This window comes from Pteropus alecto, unplaced genomic scaffold (assembly GCF_000325575.1).
Source record: "Pteropus alecto unplaced genomic scaffold, ASM32557v1 scaffold104, whole genome shotgun sequence".
NCBI classification, from domain to species: domain Eukaryota; kingdom Metazoa; phylum Chordata; class Mammalia; order Chiroptera; family Pteropodidae; genus Pteropus; species Pteropus alecto.
Genome location: NW_006436664.1, coordinates 1,984,850 through 2,005,221, shown reverse-complemented (window position 1 = coordinate 2,005,221; position 20,372 = coordinate 1,984,850).

Sequence of the window (20,372 nt, the reverse complement as noted above, 5' to 3'; positions counted from 1 at the left end):
TGTAAATTGTGCAGCCATAAATATTGAGGTGCATAGATCTTTATGAATTATTGTTTTGGTTTTCTTTGGATAAATACCCATAAGTGCAATTGCTGGGTCAAAAGGTACATCCATTTTAATTTTTTTGAGAAACCTCCATACTATTTTCCATAGTAACTGTTCCAATTTACAATCCCACCAACAATGCATGAGGGTTCTCTTTTCTCCTCATCCTCACCAACACTTGTTGTTCTTTGATTTGTTGATGATAGCCATTCTGACAGGTGTCAGGTTTTATCTCATTGTGGTTTTAATTTGTATTTCTCTAATTAGTGACCTTGAGCATGTTTTTATATGTCTATGGCCGTGTGTATTTCCTTTTTGGAGAAGTATCTGTTCAGATCTTCTGCCCATTTTTTAATTGGATTTTGTTTTTTTGTTGTTAAGTTATATGAGTTTTTTATATATTTTGGATATTAACTTCTTATGAGATGTATCATTATTGAACATCTCCCTATTAATCAGTTGTCTTTTTGTTTTGTTAATGGTTTCCTTGCTGTACAAAAACTTTTTAGTTTGATGTAATCCCATTTATTTATTTTTCTTTTGTTTCCCTTGCCTGAAGAGATATATCTGAAAAGAAATTACTGTTAGTAATATCAGAGAGTTTACTGCCTATGTTTTCTTTTAGAAGTTTTATGATTTTGGGTCTTACATTTAAGTCTTTAATCCATTTTGAGTCTATTCTTGTATACGGTATACGAAGGTGGTCTAGTTTCTTTTTTTTTGCATGTATCTGTCCAATTTTTCCAACACCATTTATTGAAGAGACCCTCTTTACCCCCTTGTCTATTCTTACGACCTTTGCCATATATTAAGTGAGCGTTTAGGCGTGGATTTATTTCTGGGCTCTCTATTCTGTTCCATTGATCAATGTATCTGTTTTTATGCCAGTACCATGCTGTTTTAATTACTGTAGACTTGTAGTATAGTTTGATATTAGGTAGTGTGATACCTCCAACTTTATTCTTCTTTCTCAAGATTGCTGTGGCTATTTGGGGTCTTTTATGGTTCCAAATACATTTTCTGAAAAATGCCATTGATATTTTGATAGGGATTGCATTGAATCTATAGATTGCTTTGGGTAGTATGGCCATTTTAATGATGTTGATTCTTCCTACCCATGAGCCTGTTCTATATTTCCATTTATTTGTATCTTCGATTTCTTTTTTCAATGACATAATTTTCTGAAAACAGGTATTTTACCTCCTTGGTTAATTTGATTCTTAGGTATTTTATAGTTTGTGATGCAATTGTAAATGGAATTGTTTTCTTAATTTCTTTTTCTGAAGGTTCATCATTTGTGTATAAAAATGCCACTGACTTCTGAATATTTATTTTGTAACCTGCTACTTTAATGAATTCATTGATCAGTTCTGACAGTTTTTTGGTGGAATCTTTAGGGTTCTCTATATTTAGTATCATGTCATCGGCAAATAAGCAGAGTTTTACTTCTTCCTTTCCAATTCAGATGCCTTTAATATCTCTTTCTTGTCTTACTGCTGAGGCTAAGACTTCCAATATAATGTTGAAGAGGAGTGGTGAAAGTGGGCATGCTTGTCTTGTTCTTTATCTTAAGGAAAATGTTTTTTGCCTTTTTCCATTGAGTATGACGTTAGCTGTAGGTTTGTCATAAATGGCCTTTATTATGCTGAGGTATGTTCCCTCTATCCCCACTTTGCTGAGAGTTTTTATTATAAATGGATGCTGGATTTTGTTGAATGCTTTTTCTGCATCTATTGATATAATCTTATGATTTTTATCTTTTGATTTGTTAATGTGGTGTATCACATCAATTGATTTGCGGATATTGAAGCAAACTTGCATGCCAGGAATAAATCCAACTTGATCATGGTGTATGATACTTATAATATGTTGCTGAATTCGGTTTGTAAATATTTTGTTGAAGATTTTTGCATCAATATTCATAAGAGATATCGGTCTATAGTTTTCTTTTTTTGTAAAGTGTTTAGTATTAGAATTAAGGGAACGGTGGCCTCATATAAGAAGTTAAGGAGCTTTTTCTCCTCTTGAATTTTTGGGATAGTTTGAGAAGAATAGGTGTTAATTTTTCTTGAATGTTGGTGAAATTCACCTGTGAAGACACCTGGTCCAAGATTTTTGTTTTGGGGAGGTTTTTGATTACTGATCCTATTTCATTGATGGTAATCGATCAGTTCAGACTTTCTGTTTCTTCTTGACTCAGTCTTGGGAGATCTAAGAATGTGTCCATTTCTTTCACATTGTCCAATTTGTTGACAAATAATTGCTCATAGTATTTTCTTATTATCCTTTGTAGTTTTGCAGAGTCTGTAGTTATTTTTCCTCTCATTTCTGATTTTAGTTATTTGAGTCTTCTCTCTTTTTTCCTTGATGAGTCTGGTTAAGGGTCTGTCAATTTTGTTTATCCTTTCAGACAACCAGCTCTTGGTTTCATTAACCTTTTGTATTGTTTTTCTAGACTCTATTTCATTTATTTCCACTCTGATTTTTATTATTTCCTTCCTTCTGTTCACTTTGGGCTTTGTTTTCTATTCTTTTTCGAGTTCTTTTAAGTATAAGGTTAGGTTGTTTATTTGAGCTATTTCTTATTTCTTGAAGTAAGCCTGTATTGTTATGAATTTCCCTCTTGAGACTGCTTTTGCTGTGTCCCATAGATTTTGAGTTGTGTTTTCATTTTCATTTGTCTCTAGTATCTTTTGATTTTTTCCCTTGATCTCACTAATAACTCATTCATTGTTAGTAGCATGTTATTTAGCCTCCACATGTTTGCATATTTTCCAGTTTTTTTCTTGTAGTTGATTTCTAGTTTCATACCATTGTGATCAGAGAAGACTTTTGATATGATTTCAATCTTCTTAAATTTATTGAGACTTGTTTTGTGTCCTAACAAGTGGTCTATCCTGGAAAATGTTCCATGTGTACTGAGAAGTATGTATATTTTGCTGCTTTTAGGTAAATGCTCTGAAAATATCTATTAAATCCATCTGGTCTAGTTTCTCTTTTAAGCCCATTGTTTCCTTGTTGATTCTTTGCCTGGAAGATCTGTCCATTGGTGTCAAAGGGGTGTTAAAGTCTCCTACTATGAGTGTATTACTGTTGATCTCTCTTATGTCAGTCAATAATTGCTTTATGTATGTAGGTGCTCCTATATTGGGTGTATATATGTTTATTAGGGTTATGTCCTCTTGATTTATCGATTCCTTTATCATTATGTAATGCCCATCTTTGTCTCTTATTGTAGCCTTTGTTTTAAAGTCTATTTTAACTGATATAAAGTCTATTTTATCTGTCTTTTTTTTTCATTTCCATTTGTGTGAAATATCTTTTCCCATCCCTTTACTTTCAGTCTGTGAGTGTTATTTGATCTGATGTGGGTCTCTTGTAGACAGCATATGCCTGGGTCTTGTTTTCTTATCCATTCAACTACCCTATGCTTTTTAATTGGAGCATTTAATCCATTTACCTTTAAAGTGATTACTGATAGGTACATACTTACTGCCATTTTATTATTCATATTTGTTATTTCTATTTTCTTTTTACCCTTTCTCTTTTTTACTGAAATCCCTTTAACATTTCTTGTAATACTGGCTTGTTGGTGATGAATTCCTTAAGCTTTTTCCTATCTGAGAAGCTCTTCATCTCACCTTCCATTTTAATTGAAAGCCTTGCTGGGTAGAGTATTCATGGTTGTAGTTCCTGTTTTTCATAACTTTGAATATTTCTTGCCGTTCCCTTCTGGCCTGCAACGTTTTCTTTGAAAAAAACAGCAGACATTCTTATGGGGGTACCCTTGTAAGTAATCAGCTTTCTTTCTCTTGCTGATTTTAAGATTCTCTCTTTGCCTTTGACCTTTGGCATTTTAATTATTATGTGTCTTGGTGTGGATCTGTTTGAATTCCTCTTGTTTGGGATTGTTTATGCTTCCTGAACTTGTATGTCTAATTCCTTTGCCAGGTTAGGAAAATTTTCTGTCATTATTTTTCCAAATAGATTCTCAATTCCTTGCTCTCTCTGTTCTCCTTCAGGTACTCCTATGATTTGGATATTGTTATTACACTTCATGTTGTCCCAAAGGTCTCTTAAACTATCCTCATATTTTAAAATTCATTTTTCTTTTTGTTGTTCTGATTGAGTGTATTCTGCTACCTTGTCTTCCAGTTTGCTGATTTGATCTTCTGCTTCATCCAATCTACTGTTGAATCCTTCTAGTGTAGTCTTCATCTCAGTTATTGTAGTCCTCATTTCTGTCTGGTTTCTTTTTATGGTTTCTATGTCCTTTTTTCATGCTTACTATCTCTCTGTTGATATTCTCATTGTGCTCATCCATCCTTCACGTAAGTTCTTTGAGGATCTTTATAACCCTTATTTTAAACTCTGTCTCTGGTAGGTTGCTTGCCTCCATTTCATTTAGCTTATTTTCTGGAGTTTTCTCCTTTTGTTTCATCTGCGGGATGTTTCTTTGTTTTCTCATTTTATTAGCTTCTCTGTGTTCATTTCTATGTGTTAGGGATATTTGTTTTATCTCTCAGCCTTGGCCAGATGGCCTAATGTGGAAGGTGTCCTGTGTGGCCCAGTGGTGCACTCTTCTCCTAAGCCAGGGGCTCTGGATATGTTCTTTGTGTGGGTTGTATGTGATATTCTGTTGTTGCCAAGGCTTTATTGTTGTCAGTAGATCTGTGAATGAAATTAATGCTCAGGCTGACTAATTGTGGGAATTGGCTGCACTCACAGGGTAAGTGATGCTGTGTGGGGGCTGACCCCACTGAATGGGATTGGCCCTAGCAGGGTTGTGTACTTGTTGCAACCATCCTTTGTGTGTATTGCTAATGGGGCTAGTCAGGAGTTGCTCTGTTGTGGTCTTGTGCCAGCCTCTAGATGCATTGGTTTTGTGGCCCCTTGGGAGGAGCTTCCCAGTAACCCAAGGTCAGCCACTGCTTTTCATTGCTCAGGGCTACCCAGTGGGAACTGCAAGGGAATCTGCAGATGGTTGTTGCCTGTGCTGGATCTATAGCTAAGTGGAGGAGACAATGCTATAGGCAGCAGTCCATTTATCCCCCGTCCCTGACCTACGGCAGTTTAGCAAAGGGACCAGTGCTCCTCAAGGCCTGACACTGCCTGTCAGTTGCCCCTAAGTCTCTGAAACTGGAAGAGCCTCTGGGTGATATGTGTCTTGGGCGGTGCAGGCACCCCAGGAGTCTCCTTGGTCTATTGAGTAAGTTTCCCCCTGCCACTGCAATGTCAGTTTACATGCCAGTGCTGTCTCTGTGGGTCCCTGTACAAGTTTTCAATCATACAAACATCAGCTGCTGTCCACCTTGGGCCTGAAAGTGCTACCCTAGAGCAGGGGCAGCTGCCTATCAATGTGCAGCAGACACTTGTGTATTGGATGGGGCAAGAGCTCAGGGAGACAAGGGCCATCAGGCCAATACAGACCCATGTGATCACCTCAAGAGATATTGCAGCTTGTCCGAGCAGCAGTGGTCTGCCCACAACTGTTTTCCCAGAAATGCGTTCACTGTGCTAGCCAAGGTCTGTTGCCTGCTCAGAACGTGCAACCCTAAAGCTAAGCAGGACAGGGGAGGCTGCCTGTCAATTGGCTGCACGCACTTTGTGGCTTGGGTGAAGAGGGATCTCAGAGAGACAAGGTCTTCCCGGTCAATACAGCCTCAGTTTTGCGAAAATTCTGTGCCCAGGTGTTCTTGCAGTAGTCACAGATCACGGTGAGACCAGCTGCCATCTGGGGCGGTCCCACAGTTCCTTGTTCTCTCCAGAAGCAATATTGCAACTCTTGCAGGCAGAAGAGGTCTGCCTGCCACTGATTTCCATGGAGTGCCAGCCCTGTTCTAGTCAAAGTTTGTTGCCTGTGTAGATTGAGAGATGTGGGGAAGGGGGATGGACAGAGCTGTGGTGGTTCATTGTCAATGGGCCCCCTGGGACTATTTGTGAGTAGGGTAGGGCAGGGTTGCAGGGAGACAGTGTAGTCAGATCAGTATAGCCTCAGGGAGACAATGGCAGTCAGATCTATACAGTCTTGCTGCAACTTAGGTAACCACTCCTCCATTCACAAGTTCCAGCAGAAGTCCCAGATCACAGCAAGACCAGATGTTCTCTGTGACTTGCCCACAGATCCCTGATATCCGCCCAGTTCCACGTCGGCAGCAGTGATCTGACTGAAACTATCTTCGAAATGAGCCCTCACAAAGCTGGCTGCCAGCTGCAAATATTCGGCCCTGAATTGGCGCAGGGCATAGCAGCCATCCAGCAACAAAAGCCCTGGGCAATCTGCAGGTTGGGTGGGGCGGGCTTATTCCCTCAGGCCAGAGCTTTCTAATCGCCCTATGGGAGGGGTCTGCATAGTCAAGCTGATGTGCTCTGTAGATTGTCAGGTAGGGAGGCTGGACTAGGGCACAATGGTGGCTGCCCTTCTGGCCCTCGTTCTGGTGCCAGGTAATTCAGACTTTCTCAATACGAATCCCCCGAGAGCCTTTGACTCACTGCCTGTGTCCCTGCTGAGTGTCCACAGGTCAGAAAGCTTGTGTGCAGGTCCTTCAAAGCGGTGTCTAGGGTTTTAGTCTTCTTCCCTCTCACCCAGACGGCCAGAATCCCCTATAGCTTTTACAGTCAGAGTTATTGGAATCTCCTCTTCCCTGGGCAGGGACCCTGGGCTGGGGAGCCCTCAAATGAGGCCAGGACCCCCTTCTCCTTCAGAGGAGCCTTTGCAACCTCTCCCTCCCGGTGATCCTCCACCACCAGGAGTGTGGGTTCAACTGGATTGACGACTTTTCCCCTCCTACCGGCTTTGATGTGGCTCCTTCTTTATATTATCAGACGTAGGTGTTATGCTCAGCTGGACTTCAGGTGATTTCCTGCATTGATTATTTTATAATTTGGTTGTAATTTCAATGTGGTCCTGGGAGGAGGCAAACTCTGCTTTTACCTATCCCTCCATCTTCCCAGAAACCTACCCCCCCACATTTTTTAAACCTTTTAATAGGAATTTAATCTCTGCTATCATTTTAAAGAATGGTTAGGAATGAGGAATGGCAAAAAATGACTGGCAATTGTATTTTTTACTAGAATTTTTGAGCCTCATCCAAAGTTTCTCTTCTCCTCTGAAATGTCGATATTATTGAGGGGTACATAACTAGAAATAAAACAATCCCTATTCTGCAATATGCTTTTTCTCCAGTAATAATGACATGCTGGTAATATTTGTTAGTGTGCAGGGCATATTGATTCAAGGAAACAATTTGGGAACTGCAAAATAGTGTAGTAAATAACATTAAACCTATTTCTGACAATGTTTCATAAAACATGTTTTCATACTAAAATATTTTTTAAAAGATATTTTTCCCCTCAAATTTACACAAAGGAGTTTGGCCTGTTTATCATATTGCTGCAATTAAAATATGGACTCTTGGTAGTTTTAACACTTTTATCTAAGCATAATTTAATTTACATACCATAAAATTCATGCATTTTACTTGTGAAATTTAATGATTTTTAGTAACTTTATAGAGTATGCAATCATCAATATTTTTAGTTTTAGAACACTTCTATCAACTCCCAAATTCTCTCATGCCAGTTTACAGTTAATTCTGCTCCCATTCCTCATCCTGGGTGACCCTTAAACTGCTTCCTGTGTCTAGATTTGCTTTTTCCGGAGGTTTCATAAGGTTAGAACCATAAAATATATAATCATCTGCATTTGAATTCTTTCATTTGGTATATTTGAGGCTCATCCATACAGTAAAATGATTGATAGTCTACTCCTTTTTGCTGTAGGGTGCATTCTAAATCTACCTATAGGTAATAATTGCCACTAGTAGGATATTTTGGTCACTTTATTTTCAAAATATTACATATGGATTACATAAGGATTATTTTCATAAATATGAACTGTTTTAGAGAATACCTTTGAAAATATTTTAAGGAGATTTTGAAATATAACTGAGTCATGTTTAATAATTAAAGGGAATTAAAGATATATACTTATGGCATATACACTCTGCTATGGACAATAGGATTATATAGATATTTAAGACTACTTCCTAGAAGCTGACTCTATGGAAAAACATATGCCTAACTCTTTGGCACACCATTTCATATCTATTTATCTCTTGTAGTGTAACAAAAACCATATTTGTAGATTAAAGCATGTTTCACAAATCATAGTCTTTGGGCCAAATCTGGTCATGGCTTATTTTTTTGTGAGCTAAGAATTACCTTTATACTTTATGATAATTGTTTATAAAATAAAAAAGCAAAGAAGAATATATGACAGACCATATGCAGCTTGCAAAGACTAAATATTTATTACATGATCCTTTACAGAAAAATAAAAAAGTTCCGTCCCCCTGCTTAAACAACAGTCCTTATTACCTCTCAAGATTCTGTGGGTTGACTCAATTCAGATGAGCAGTTCTTGCTTTCAGCCTTTCATGTGGTGTCAGTCAGTTCTTGACTGGGGAATACCCATTGTTCTTTTACGTGGCAGAGGATGCTCGCTGTTGCCTGGGAACTCAGCTGGGACTGTTACCAGAAATCTACTCTTGGCCTTTCTATGTGGCTTGCATTTTATATTCTCACAGCAGGGCATCTGGATGCTTAAATGAAGCAATCCAATGGTAGGCATCCTAAGAAATCTGTGCAGAAGCTACAAGTTTTTCTCTTCTTTTCTTTTTTTCTTTTAAGTCGTGGAGTATAATTTTTGCAGCAATCTATTGAATATAGAGTATCAGCTGAGATTCAATGTGGGAGGTGCCCATCACATTGGGAAGTGAATACTGGGAGGTGTAGTTCAGTGGCTGAGAGGAGTGAAGGTCTTCTTTGGACTCTAACTTCCATAGTCCTCCCTCTGGATCTTGGTGATCCTCTTCCTTTCCAAGTACAAAATATACTCACCCCCTCCCAAGATTTCCAAAATTTTATCTTGTTATGTCACCAAGATCAGGTTAAAAGTCTAGAATTTCATTATCTAAATTGGGTCTAGGTGTGAATGAGATTCCTCAAATAAAATGCTTCTTAATCTGAAGATCTGTAAATCAAAGAGATGATTTACCTGCCTCTCATATACTCAGCATAGACTGGGGGGACATGATTATCGCCATTGACATGTCCATCCAAAATGGGAAAGAAGGCACATAGAAGTCACTGTCTATAGCAATCTGAAATCCAGCTGGACTCGCTCTGCTTTGAGTGCAAAAAACATATGCTGATGCGGGCATAGTTCTGCCCTCAGGAAATGTTTACTTCTCGCTTTGGCTCTACCTGGACTCTCGGCTCCAAACTGAGTCATTTCTTCTCTTCACGTGCCTCATGCTCTCAGCTGAGTAAATTTTACAGCCTGCTTTCTGCTCACAGAAAATTGAAGGGCCTAAGACATCTTTTCATTTTAACTGTCTGTCTCTTTCAGTACAAGGCAGTACAATTATTTAAAAATTTTGTTTGATTTTAAGTATCAAATTGTAAGTCTGCTCTATTAGACTAGGCCCACATCCCCATTTCTTTCTGAGACAGACCGATCTCTGGCTGAGATCATCATCATGATTGTCAAGAGTTCTTGTCCTGTGTAGAGGATCTAAAGGGCAAGTCCCTCAGATTCATAGCAGACCTTTTTTCTAGGCAAGAAAATCTGAGAAACATACTTTTAAGATCTTCAGAAAACATTTTATCTAGCTTAGAGTCTACAAGTCTTGCCCTTATTATTCTTAGAAGTCTTTCTTTTTCTAGCTGAGAAGGTCTACAAGAAAAGGCCTTAAATCTTTCTGAAGCCTTTTAACAAAGGGTCTTACAGATGCTTTCTCAATCTGCAATTTATCCTGAGGCCACATTTTACAAAAAGAGCCCTGAATTTGATCTTTGCCCAGATGCCATTCCTTACTTTGAGAAACTTCTGCTGTCTGGAAAGCCTAGGTATGAGAAATGATTCTATATTTTAAGCAAGGAAGCCCTTATTTCTTATATTGCCTTTAAATTCTAATAAAAAATTTAACAGTGTCTTATGTAGCTTTACTTTATATATAATTTTTCATATGCAGCTAAAAGAAAATAAACCAGTTGACACTTTTGATATTCGCCAGAAAAAAAAATCTGAGCTATATCAAATATCTTATTAGATAAATTTTTGATGCCACAAACAGTAATGTCCCATGGGAAAAACAGTCAGAGCAATCTACTTAGAGTACAGGCAATGAGGGAGCACGTTATCTGTGGGGAATTTAAAAATAATACTGAAACCAACTAAAAGTCATTTGTCTTTATATTATCACCATTGAGCAGCAGTTCTAAACAATGTCACTAAGAAAATACTCTTCTCTGCTGTGGCATAATACTCCACTATTTTCTCCTGTGGTCGTGTTGGGTTATCACTCCCATGATTGTTATGTTTTGCCATATGTTATATAGTAAAAAAGAAATTGTAGATGTAATTAAGATTTCTAATCAGTAGAATTCATCAAAGAGGTAATATCTTGGGAGGACCTGACCTAATCAGATGTGTATCTAAATGGAGTTCTAGAGGTTGGAGAGAGAAGTCAGAGATGCAATTCCGTTCACCTTGAAGAAATACACTTATGTGATATACATTCATGGCCCATAAGGGCCATGTGATTTTAGCTTGATGAAACCCTGAATAGAGAGCCAGACATATAGATAATAAATAGGTATTGTAAATATGTGAGATAATACATGAGGATTGTTTTAAGTAATTGAATTTGTGGTAATTTGTTACATATCAATAAAAAATTAATATATTTGGTTTATATTTTGTTATGCAGTGGTTTCCTATGGGATATTTAGAAAATGTTGAATAATAGTAAGTTTTAACATTTATTACACAATAAAATAGATAGTTACCAACTATTTAAATACTAAATGTTTCTAAAGTAGAGCACAAGTGCTCTTGGAGATAAATATAACATTCCTTGGAAATACAGATGATGAAACAATTACTTGGTCCTGAAGATTTTGAAGCAAGCTGCATCATGTTGACATTTGAACTAGGCCTTGAAGGATGAGTAACAGTTGGCCAGGCTAACAAAGGAGGAAAGGACATTGAAAATGAACAGCATGAGTTTTCCCTCTGAATAAATGTTAGATATCTGGGATTATGAAAAAGAAACATATTGAGCATTAAGGTTTACTCTATGTACAGTTAAGTTTACTGCCAAGAGTCTAATTTTAGAGGACATAATACTTGTTTGAATTTATGAATAAAAATAATTTCTTTTTAAAATATGGATACTTTTGAGAAGAAAAGCACTGGGAAAGGTTAAAATAAATCCCTTGTGTTTCTGGACTTTCTTTTTGGTTAATATTAACTAAAGTGTCAAGCTGGGACAGGTCAAAGAATTTGGAACTAAAAGTAATAAACATTTACTCAGCTATGACAATAGTCTTCATACAAATGATATTTATATCCAACTTTAAAGGGTTGCATGCCATATATATATATATGCTGTCCTATTTAATAGTTTTATAAGAAGTCATGAGATGTATACTGTAGGAGATGCTGTTTTATTTTTAAAAAGTCATCAATATTAAACTATACATACTCTATTAATCATATCATAACCCACAATGAAATTATTTTACATTTGAACATCTCATGTCAATTATAAAGGAATCCATTATTTAATCATAATGCATAAGCCATTTGGATGGAACAGAAAGTTTAAAATACAGTACTTTTATTTCTTATTTCATTGTGCATTATTTTTATATGAAATCAGTAGAGAAACAAACAGGAAAAAAATTCAGCGACAAAATAGTTTAAAAAATTCTAGACATACAATAATATTGAAATACTAAGCCTAGAGTAACAAATTATTGTTCTCTGCCCACCCCTCCTTATTTAACAATGCTGCAGAGATGAGTCCAGTGTAAGGAAAGCATGAATTAGCAATAGTTAAGCTTGAAGATTATGATTTTAAAGTAGAAGTTCCTAGTGGGACTTATAGAATAGAGCTCATACTTTTTGTCTTTTTGTCCCCTTATCTCAATTTTAAATTTGACTGCTTTACTTCTTAGCTATTATGCATTCTTCTTTCTCAGATGAGGATGAAGACCCCACAGAATCACAAAATCTCATATTTGGAATGGAACACAGAGGTCATCTGGCACAGTCTACATCACAAGAAGACTGGTGTGACATCTTGTGAATATTAAAGATGTCATACATTTTAGAAGTAGCCCTTCTAGGCTTGATATCTACAAAGCATCCTTATCTTAAATCAAAAGATCTTTAGAGGCACATAGATTAAGTTAAATATATATTGCATAAGACAGCCTATCAAATATTTAAAGATAACCCTCATCAGTGAAGTACACTATCCACTAGTTTAATTCTTTAAGTTAAGGGTTGAGTTGGGGTTAAAGTTCAGGTCTCAGTTTTCCCATACTTTTTCACCTCCCCATGCTGTCTAAGGGGACAATTTAGGATGCAGAAGTAGAAAAGGGCGTCATCATTGCCTTCTATGAAAATATCATAAATTTTTACTAATATTTTTATATGGTTGAATTTTCAAAAAATGCTACACAAATGTTTACTTCCAGAAATAGCAATAGACATTTTATGTGATATTTAAAGTTAGTTTATATTATTTTCAAAAGATCAGAATAAAGAACCTTACAACATATGGAGAGCATCAAAACTAATTGAGACAAGTTTCTGGAATAATTGATCATGCTCATTCTATGAAAGAATAAAGGAATACATTGCATTTAAACTTCTTTCCTGTTTGACCAACTGTAACAGCCATGCATTATGTACAGATTGGCTCATGTATTATTTCACTTTACTATAATGGTCAGTTATGAAATAATGTAAAGCTACTAGATAGGAAAATATCATAACTATGCCTTGCTAAACTGTCCAGGGAATATAATAACATTTACAAAGGCGTTTAAGCCAGAATATTATGACAGTCTTAACAGCTGACAGATGTGATTTGCTCTTATCTTGTCATGGTCATTTCAAATGAGGAAAGATGTATTATTAGAGAAGGAAAGGTCTGCCAGCTAATTAACACATTAGATGCGCCATCAGCTTTGCTGGTTTCCTGCAAATAGTATAGTATATTCAGATTTACTTGGCATGAAGAAATAAAGCTGCCTTTTACATTTGAACTGTTATAGGTAAAACATATGTTACAATGGTCTGAATGTTTGTACCCCCCAAAGTTCATATGTTGAAACTGTAATGCCAAAGAAATAGTACTAAGAGGTGGGGCCTTTGGGAGGTAACTAGATCATGAGAGCAGAACCCTCATGAATGGGATTAGTATCCTTATAAAAGAGGTCCCACAGAGCTAGCTTGCCGATTCTGCCACGTGAACATGCAATGAGAAGTCTGTGACCTGGAAAAGGGCCCTTGCCTGACCATGATCTCAAGTCTCTACCAGCCTTCCAGGAACAGTGAGAAATAAATTTCTGTTTTCTTTTGTTGTTGTTGTTGTTTTAATAAGATACCTAGTATGTGGTGCCTCTTTATTTAACTCTCTACATAGTCTCAAAGTGCAATTCAAACATTTCTTTCTCAATGTAACCTTTTATATCTCCATGATAGTCTTTTAGGACACTAATTACTCTTGTTTTTAACTCTTCCTCCTGTTAAAACTTTGCATTTTTTATCAGTGATTATTAAATATCTATCTTTTCTAGTCAACTACAAGCTCCATCAGGGAAGACATTAAATTTTTCTTCTTTATTTTTCCGTAATTAATATTCAGGAAATAACGTATAGTGTTACTTAATGAATGCCTCCTTGTATTAGTTTCCATCTGCTTTTGGGAGAGTTTGTAACTCTGGATTCCATTCCACTTTTATGATCCTGCTTTTGACTCTTTGGTCCTAGCATTTGCTGCTTGCTGTTCTCTCTGGTTCTTGATTCTGGCCATCCTCCTAAGGATTTCTTTTAGATTTGCCCTCTGCCACTCTATTCTGAGAACTTGTAAACTAGATAGTTCATTCAATCTACTGCAATTAAGAATTTGAACAGAATCTTGTTACTACTTAAAAATGCCATTCTCCTTTTCCCTTGGGAAAATCTTGAATACACACTTTTTACTCAGTTTACTTACTTGCTATTTATTTAACCGTGCCTTATCTACCTGAAACTATTAGCTTCTGACGCTATAAGTATTTTTACGAATGCTATCAAATATCTCAATAATATTTGGGTTTTCAAATCTGGGACGTTTGCTCAATGAACTTTTTGAATGTATTCAATGTCTCCTTATCTATCTTCTTGCCCTTCTTAAGAGTCATTGTATTTGGTCCTTTGAATTTTCTTTATTTCTTATCCCTCTGATAACTCATCTGTAGTTATAGCTTTGTGTTTAGCAGTTTTATTAAGATATAATTTACATACCACACAACTTACCCATTTAATGTGTATAATTCAGTGGCTTTTAGTATATTCACAGAGTATGTATCCGTCACTACAATTATTTTTATAAAATTTTCATTACTCATAAAAGAAATTATGTACCCCTTAGCCATCACCCTGCAATCTCCACCATTTCTATTCCATAGCCTCAGGAAACCACTAAACTTTCTGTTTCTATAGATTTGTCTATTCTGGACATTTTTAAAAAATTAGGATCACATAATATGTAGTCCTTTGTAACCGGCTTTATAGTCATGATTTTAAACTACATCATCATGCAAATTTGTCATTTATTTCTAGACATAACTCCTCTTCTGAACTCCAGTATCGAACTGACAAATGCATGTGATACACAAATTCTTACCTCAATTAAACATATTTAAAGTAGAATTGTTGACTTTACATTTCAACTAGATTTCTTGCCTTTATTCCTTATTTCTGTCAAAGCAGATGGCATTACAGACACTGTTAATTGTCCCCAAACCTTATACTTACTGAAATCCTCTATTCAATGTACGTGTTTGTTATATGGTTTTTGAGTGAATGAATGACTCAGTGACTGGATGCATCAGTTTATCTACTCTTCCATCTTACAACAATTGTCCAGGCCTTCAATTCCTTAGGCCTGGTCCAAATGTCTTTCTACTCCAAAGTTATGGACCCTCTAATTCTTATTTTTAAAATATCACTTGCCTATTTAGCATATACTTGTTGAACTTTTGCTGAGAAAGCACACTTGTGCAATTCAGAAATACAGGATTTAATATAATAGGGTCTGAGTCCAAGTTCTGATTTCACTTATTTTCTTGCTGTGTAATTATGGATTGGTTATCTTAGTTTTTTTTTTTTTTTAACTGAAGTTTCTCATCTGTAAACTGGGAGAGATGACATTAGTAATGGTTGTTCCACACAAATTGGAAAATTTGCAGTACCTACCATAGTAGCTAGTATATCACAGATACAAATATTGGTGGAAAAACATTCAAATGTGATAGTATTTTTTAAATACTCTTTAATTTAAAAGGTTAATTTATTCATTTAAATCCTATTTTGAGCACAGAGAAACAAAAGGTCTAAATCATTTCCTAGAAACAAGAAATTTTATAACCTAGAAGCTTAATATGAAGCTGAATGATATATGTTTATTATTTTCCTAGTTTTATATATGTATTTATTTTATTATTTTATTAATTTTATTATTTTATTACTAGTGCTGTGGCTTAATTGAGGAAACAATTCCATGTTTCATTCCATGTTTCAACTGTAAGAGAATATTTTTTAATGTGTTTTGAAAAGATTAATGCATTACTAATATTTGTGTAGCCGGGCCCCGGAAGCTAGGCTACTCTTAATAAGAGTGGTGTATAAATTTAAGGGGCCTTTGACCTTCTCTCAGGACCATGTGCTCTGGTCTGTGTTGCTGTTGTCACATCTGATGAGACTCTCTGGTAGATGAGTTGTTCTTCCTCTGGAGGGTCAATGACGATTCATGGGCACTTGGAGGCTGCCAGACTCACTCCCTTTCTCCGTGCTTCCTGCAGAAACTGTAACCCATAGGGAACAGTGAGCAACAATAATTCTGTTGGGCTAGGGATCCCTTACTTTTCCCTAAAGGGTATAGTAGAAGATTATAGATTTTTGATAACTGTGCAAAGATTCACTCATTTTGAAAATAAGAAATTGCTCTGGAAATAACAGTTTTAATTACACATATTCCCAGTTGTCTAAATTATTGAATAAATATTCTCCTGGCTCCCTTTAATGGGGCTCTATAATCTGGTCTTTATGTATTTTTTTTACTTTCAACTTTATCTTGATGTTAACCACCTGATCCAGCAACAATCATTGCCTCATGCTCTCAGACATAACTTTTTGTTTCTTGTCTTTTCACTTTTTTTCTTTATATAGGAATAATTTTATTATATTTTTAATTGATGTATAATTAACCAAACATTATATTAGTTTTAGGTGTACAACATAATGATTTGATACTTATTTATATTGTGAAATGATCACCACAGTAAGTCTAGTTAACATTTGTCACCATCCATAGTTACAACTTTTCTTATACTGAGACCTTTTAGGATCTACTTTCTTAGCAACTTTCAAATATGCAATACAGTATTATTAACTATAGGCACCATGCTGTACATTACATCCTCATGTTTTTAAGTTTTTAAGTTTTGACACCTTTCACCCATTTTGCCCACCCCCCAGCCTCTGGCAATCACTTTTTGGCAATGACTTGTTTTTCCTAATGAGATTATAAAATTCTCAATAGTTTACATACCTTTGTCTCCACCAGTGTCTATAGTTTTATAAATATGTCAATACATATTTTCGAATGGATAAACAGAAAATTTCCATAAAGCGAAAAACAGATACCATTAGGAAACTTCTCTTAGAAAATGAATTTGAGCAATTTTAGTAAAAATTATAAAACAAGAACTTAAATTTGAAGTCAGAGACAGAAAAACACCTAATAGAACAATGAAAGAGTTTATCAGTTAATTGAATTCTGAAATTAGTCATTTTTACATGCATACAGTGTTCTTATTTCTACTCTAAGTTCAAGATGAATGCCAATGTTGAATTCAAATAGAGCTTTGGAGAATGAGTGACTAGCTCAAGGTCAGCAACAGGCTAACCATGCTGCTTGTTTGCTTCCCAGTAAGTATTATGAAAGTTACAGGTGTAGATGAAAGGTCACTGCGATACATCATGATTTGCATTTTTAAGGCTTCTGGGAATATGATTCTACATTATGATGCCATCTCCTAGACGACTTAAGTATTTAAAGCAGTGAGATTTTATGACCTTGGGAAATGACATCCCTTCCCTGAAACATCTTCTGAAGCATAGAAGAATGACATAATAATGCCAATAACGTTAAGCATCCTTGTATAATGTTGACAGGTTGGAAATTATATCTAGGTGATAGAAACCCATGAATAGATATATATGCCTTTCATTTACTGGGCACTTCATAAGTCAAATTAATTAATTTTGATCAATTGGTCTTGCATCCAATTAACTGGTTTTGTCTCCACTCAGGTAATATCATTGAACTATTGCGTGTGTGTGTGTGTGTGTGTGTGTGTGTGTGTTTGTGGTAATGATGTTGAGACCTGTGGTCTCTGCTCACCCCTAGCTCAATGTCTTGGATGTTTTAGAAAAATAGAAATATGTTTCCTCTCCTCTAGGAACACATGACTGAAAATCTAACTTGACATCTTCTCTTACCCTGGTGATTGAATGCAAGAGTCTTTTTTTTTTTTTTAAGGAAAAAATTCTGAAACATTGATATAATCAGTTAGATTTTAAAACCCATTTTTATTAATTTTATATTGAATGTGTACACAGGCATTCTAAATCAGAATCCTATTATTACCTTCTTAAAGAGCAAATAATGATCATGTTGTTCTCCTACACTCTGATTTTTACCCCAGGGGTGACTTTATGAAGAAAGCCAAGTCAAATGTCTATGCACACAAATTTCAAAATCTATCATAGATGGGGAACAGAACATTGGATTTTCTCCATTTATGTAGAGATAAGAGAGAGACAGCTGAACCTTTCTCTATCCTGAGATGAAATGAAAAGAATCCTATGTTTTCACTCTAATCTTTTTTTTTAAGGCCTCTTTTCAAGAGTTATGGGTGTCTCTTTTTATGACCTAGAGATATCCACAAGTTTAGGTTCATACCTTTTGAAATGTAAAAATATGGAGAGATAGTGTTCCTATCTTCCTGGCAACTTGAGGCTTTACCCTGGAACCTAGTTGAGAGCCATTTGGCACTCTTGAATCAGAGCAATTAACTAGACAAATGGCTACCAATCTAACTCTTAATATTTGAAGAATAAAATTCTTCTTCAGGAATTGAAAGCTTTCATTACCTATCTTATATACATTTCCATGTTTCAAGAAGTTAGGACTTTTCACAAGATCATGGAAAAAATCTAGGGGAATTTTTATCTCTCCACAGGTTAGAGAGACAGATGCTTTTCAATGTATTACTTGATTGCCACAAGAAGTCTGCACAATAGCTATCACAATGACAGTTTTTAAAGTTGAGGAAAATGACTTAGAAAATTTAAACAACTGGCCCAAGATTATGCAACTACAGTGCCTACTGATTTAGTAAAGAATTTTAAAATTCTGCCTGATTCCAAGACAATCCTTTTTTCACTCTGCCAAACTAAAGTGAAGGAGAACAATTTCAAAGCATCTCTTGTCTCAAGAGTTCTTTAAAAAATAGAACAGATTTTATTTTATTTATTAATTTTATTTTATAGAAAGTTAAAATCTAAGGAAATACAAATCCATTTTGGTGTCTGCAGTCTGGATCAAACCTAGGGGAAAAAAAAAACAACATGAAACTTTTCTTGTAATTTTCAATGGTAAATTTTATAAGTATCTGATATTAGACAGGGAAACTTTCTAAAAAGAGAAACATAGTCATGTACTGCATAATAACATTTTAGTCAATAGATGAACTGCATATACAACAGTGTCTCATAAAATTATAATGGAGCTGGAAAATTTTTATTACCTAGTGACATTGTAGGCATTCTGATGTCCTAGTGGAATGCATTACTTGTGTTTGTGGTGATGCCGGTGTAAACAAACCAACAGCCTTGCCAGTTGTATGAAAGTATATAGCACATACAATTATGTACAATACATAATACTTGATAATATGTGACTGTATTACTGGTTTATGTATTTATTATATTATCTATTATTGTTTTAGAGTGTACTATTTCTACTTATAAAAAATTTGTGAGAGAGGTAGATGAGGTAAAAGGGGTAAAATATGTGGTGACATTAAAGAATTAAAAATAAATAAATTAATTTAAAAAACTTGCTATAAGACAGTATGCATACTATGCCAGCAGTAGACTCAAACATCTTGATCGCATCACTTTCTCTTGGGCTTGATTTAATCTCATGTTGTTTTGTACAGTAACTGTCTGCATCAGCTTGTAGCCTAGGAGCAACAGGCTGTACCATGTAGCCTAGATGTACAGTAGGTGTACCATCTATGTCTATGTAAATGCACTTTACGATGTTCACACAATGACAAAATGCTTAAGGAAGCATTTCTTAGGATGTATTTTTGTCATTAAGTGGTACTAGTTTCTTCCTCAGATGGATATATTTCTATATTTTCAATGACTTCCTATTCTTCCAAGTTAACATGAAGAGACCCATGCTGATAGCCAAGATAAGTACTTATAAAAAAATTATACAATATCACGTCATAGATCTGAGAGTTTTCCGCATATCTGATGCCTAAGGATAAAATTTAAATAAAACCTGCTAAAGCTGGAAAGCTAGGTGATATTACTATACTAAGGGAATTTTTTTTTTAACCTAGTGTCAAATGTAAGGTAAGAAATAACATCTTTCTTTTCTTGAAATAATTTCTATAAGCTGAGCAGAGCAGAGCAACCAGCAAACTTTTTACTTCCTTAGTACACATCCCTCACTCCACAACCCCCCCCCCCACAAAAAAAGAATCAATCAAATAAAATCAAAACACAACAAAATATAGTGGCTTTTAAAATATAACTAAAATTTCTCTTGTCTTTTTGAAAAGTGAAATAAAAAAGAAATCAAGTATTTATAAACTAAAACCTTTTCCAGTTTAATTTAGAGAGTTCTAGGAATATTTTTTAGATGACAAATGATATATAATATTTTGTAAACTGTCCTCAAAATATCCTGTTTTATATTTTAATAATTGTGAATAATAGGAAAACATTTGTGGAAAGTCAAATGGCTAACACCTGATTCAGGGACTCATTTGAGGAAGAAAGAATAGAATAATGTGAGTGATCATTCAAATTGGAGTGGAGATCTTATCCTTTTTAATTTAATTCAACATAATTATTTTATGGGGGGAGAGGTGACAATATACTTTTTGAATATCTTCCT